The sequence below is a fragment of the Pseudophryne corroboree genome, chromosome 3 (assembly GCF_028390025.1).
Source record: "Pseudophryne corroboree isolate aPseCor3 chromosome 3, aPseCor3.hap2, whole genome shotgun sequence".
In the NCBI taxonomy this organism is placed as follows: Eukaryota; Metazoa; Chordata; class Amphibia; order Anura; family Myobatrachidae; genus Pseudophryne; species Pseudophryne corroboree.
In genome coordinates this window covers 328,896,148-328,900,672 of record NC_086446.1, presented here as the reverse complement: position 1 = coordinate 328,900,672, position 4,525 = coordinate 328,896,148, and the positions used below count along the sequence as shown (strand labels likewise).

The window sequence follows — 4,525 nt, the reverse complement described above, 5'->3', positions numbered from 1 at the left end:
GAGAGGTAAACATCTTAATGTCATGACCCAATCGCACATAAAACACACAAAAACCCAGTTTGTTAGCATGCTTTAATGTAACACAAGTATCCATGAATGAGTGAGAAGTGAGGAGGGACGTGCAGAGGGGGCATAGTGGCGGGTGAGGATTATGGAAGAATACAGCACCTCATAAAAAGGGTGCGATTTCATAGCTCTCATTCAGACCCACCGGTTGCAGGGTCTGGAGCTGGAAGATCCAGTACATCTCTCTTCTTGAGAGTTTGTTCGCGAGGTCTCCTCCTCTCTCCCCCAGGCGCACCAGCTCAATCGCTTTAAATGTGAGGTCCTCTGGGTTGGAGTTATGGTGTGATGTAAAATGTCTGAAGACAGTATGGCTCTCCACCTTGTTTTTTATATTCCTTATGTGTTCCTGGATCCTCATCTTCAATGGTCTTTTGGTCTTGCCCACATACTTCTTCTTGCAAGAACATTCCAGCAAATAGATGACGGACACGGTATTGCAGTTCATGAATTCCTTGATAGTGTAGATTTCCTTTTCTTCCATATCGCTGAAGGTTTTCCGGTTTGGATGTAGGAACTTACAAATATTGCATTTCCCGCATTTAAATGAACCCACACATCTAGGCATAGCAGAGCTCTTGGTAGACTTCTCCTTAAGTAGGCTGGGTGCAAGGTGGTCCTTCAGGTTCCTAGATTTCTTGAAGATGATGACTGGTTCGGGCGGTAGGAGGTCTTTGAGGACAGGGTCCATGAGAAGAATATTCCAGTGAGTCTTGAGTGATTTCCTGATGTTCTTCTCATGTTGATTATAGGAGGTGATGAAGGCGACCGAGTCTTTTTTGGCGTCTCTTGGTTTATATTTCAGAAGTTCATCCCTGTTGACCTTCCTTGTTTTTTCCAGGGCTTTCTCCACGATATGCTCGGGGTACTCCTTGTCTTGGAACCTCTTACTGTAGATTTTGAGTTGATCATCACAGTCTTTTGGAATGGTGCAGTTCCTCTTTATCCTCGAGAATTGTGACGCCGGAATGTTATCCTTCCACTTCTGGAGGTGGTTACTCCGGTAGTGTAAATAGCTGTTCGTATCCACCTCCTTTATGTAGTTCTTGGTGGTGATGCCCCCATTCTCACCGGTTAATACCAAATCCAGATATTCGACTGACTTGTCGTTAATATTTGAAGTGAAGGTCAAATTAAAATCATTGTGCCCCAGCATATTTAAGAACTCATTAAAAGATTCAATCGTGCCGTTCCAGATAATTAAAATGTCATCGATATAGCGTCTGTAAAGCACCACTTTTTCTTTAAAAGCTTCCAGGCCGTATACATGAGTCTCTTCCCAATGTCCCATAAACAAATTTGCGAAACTTGGGGCAAAAATCGTCCCCATAGCTGTGCCACAGCATTGTAAATAAAAGTGGTTAAGAAACTTAAAATAGTTATGACTGAGAATAAAAAGCATAAGATCACAGATAAAATCTCGGTGGGTTGGAGTCAGGGTTATATCATTGTTCAAGTATTCTCTGCATGCAGCTATGCCCTTGGAATGTTCAATACATGTATATAGGGATTGAACATCCACAGTCGCCCACATGTAGGTATCCTTCCACTCCACTGTTCCGAGTACGTTAAGTATTGATGTTGTATCTTTCAGATAAGATGGCAGTGTTTTAACATATTTCTTCAGAAAAACATCCACGTACTCTGACAGGTTGGCAGTTAGTGAACCTATGCCTGCCACTATTGGTCTGCCAGGAGGATTCGTCAGTGATTTATGGATCTTTGGTAAGAAGTAAAAAATGGGGGTAATGGGATTGGATTGCATAAGAAATTGATACTCTTCCTTTGTGATCACTGTGCTCCGTAGTGCATGCAGAAGAATGGTCCTCAGTTCCTCTACAAATGATTCTTTAGGATCACTCTGGAGTAGTGTGTAGGAATTAGCATCCCCTAGTAGTCTTTGTGCCTCTTTCGTATAGAGGTCGTGGTCCATTATGACCAATCCCCCCCCTTTGTCAGCTTGGGGGGGGATTGGTCATAATGGACCACGACCTCTATACGAAAGAGGCACAAAGACTACTAGGGGATGCTAATTCCTACACACTACTCCAGAGTGATCCTAAAGAATCATTTGTAGAGGAACTGAGGACCATTCTTCTGCATGCACTACGGAGCACAGTGATCACAAAGGAAGAGTATCAATTTCTTATGCAATCCAATCCCATTACCCCCATTTTTTACTTCTTACCAAAGATCCATAAATCACTGACGAATCCTCCTGGCAGACCAATAGTGGCAGGCATAGGTTCACTAACTTCCAACCTGTCAGAGTACGTGGATGTTTTTCTGAAGAAATATGTTAAAACACTGCCATCTTATCTGAAAGATACAACATCAATACTTAACGTACTCGGAACAGTGGAGTGGAAGGATACCTACATGTGGGCGACTGTGGATGTTCAATCCCTATATACATGTATTGAACATTCCAAGGGCATAGCTGCATGCAGAGAATACTTGAACAATGATATAACCCTGACTCCAACCCACCGAGATTTTATCTGTGATCTTATGCTTTTTATTCTCAGTCATAACTATTTTAAGTTTCTTAACCACTTTTATTTACAATGCTGTGGCACAGCTATGGGGACGATTTTCGCCCCAAGTTTCGCAAATTTGTTTATGGGACATTGGGAAGAGACTCATGTATACGGCCTGGAAGCTTTTAAAGAAAAAGTGGTGCTTTACAGACGCTATATCGATGACATTTTAATTATCTGGAACGGCACGATTGAATCTTTTAATGAGTTCTTAAATATGCTGGGGCACAATGATTTTAATTTGACCTTCACTTCAAATATTAACGACAAGTCAGTCGAATATCTGGATTTGGTATTAACCGGTGAGAATGGGGGCATCACCACCAAGAACTACATAAAGGAGGTGGATACGAACAGCTATTTACACTACCGGAGTAACCACCTCCAGAAGTGGAAGGATAACATTCCGGCGTCACAATTCTCGAGGATAAAGAGGAACTGCACCATTCCAAAAGACTGTGATGATCAACTCAAAATCTACAGTAAGAGGTTCCAAGACAAGGAGTACCCCGAGCATATCGTGGAGAAAGCCCTGGAAAAAACAAGGAAGGTCAACAGGGATGAACTTCTGAAATATAAACCAAGAGACGCCAAAAAAGACTCGGTCGCCTTCATCACCTCCTATAATCAACATGAGAAGAACATCAGGAAATCACTCAAGACTCACTGGAATATTCTTCTCATGGACCCTGTCCTCAAAGACCTCCTACCGCCCGAACCAGTCATCATCTTCAAGAAATCTAGGAACCTGAAGGACCACCTTGCACCCAGCCTACTTAAGGAGAAGTCTACCAAGAGCTCTGCTATGCCTAGATGTGTGGGTTCATTTAAATGCGGGAAATGCAATATTTGTAAGTTCCTACATCCAAACCGGAAAACCTTCAGCGATATGGAAGAAAAGGAAATCTACACTATCAAGGAATTCATGAACTGCAATACCGTGTCCGTCATCTATTTGCTGGAATGTTCTTGCAAGAAGAAGTATGTGGGCAAGACCAAAAGACCATTGAAGATGAGGATCCAGGAACACATAAGGAATATAAAAAACAAGGTGGAGAGCCATACTGTCTCCAGACATTTTACATCACACCATAACTCCAACCCAGAGGACCTCACATTTAAAGCGATTGAGCTGGTGCGCCTGGGGGAGAGAGGAGGAGACCTCGCGAACAAACTCTCAAGAAGAGAGATGTACTGGATCTTCCAGCTCCAGACCCTGCAACCGGTGGGTCTGAATGAGAGCTATGAAATCGCACCCTTTTTATGAGGTGCTGTATTCTTCCATAATCCTCACCCGCCACTATGCCCCCTCTGCACGTCCCTCCTCACTTCTCACTCATTCATGGATACTTGTGTTACATTAAAGCATGCTAACAAACTGGGTTTTTGTGTGTTTTATGTGCGATTGGGTCATGACATTAAGATGTTTACCTCTCAAGTACAGTCAAACCACACTGGTACGCCCAATCTCGTTCGATCTTGGAAGCTAAGCAGTGTTTTGGGCCTGATCAGTACCAGGGAGGGGGACTGCCTGGGAATATCAGGTACTGTAAGGACTGACAAATAACATTGAGCTATCTAGTGACCTAATCAATACCATAAGTTGCTAACCAGTTAACTCTACTAACACATATTTATCCAGGATGCACTCTACTGTCACCAGTGCACTATTTTGTCCTCACAAAATACACACACATCACTATAAACCTCCCCTCACTGTGAGGTAACGAATACTTCTTTTAAACTAACGTTTTCATACTTCCCTAAACTCACATTCACTTAATAGCCACACGCACTTTATATCATATGCACTCTGCATTTATGCATTTTTATCATTGGATCCCAGCTTGTTTTAACATATATAAATATTCCATATTAAATTTTTCCATATTATGTTGTCTATACATATATGTAAATACTTA

The 4,525-nt window shown here is 42.3% G+C and overlaps 1 pseudogene; it reads left to right on the top strand.

Moving 5' to 3' along the window:
* Positions 1-4,039: 4,039 nt before the first annotated feature.
* Positions 4,040-4,159, top strand: LOC134898251 (5S ribosomal RNA; annotated as a pseudogene).
* The last annotated feature ends 366 nt before the right edge of the window (positions 4,160-4,525 follow it).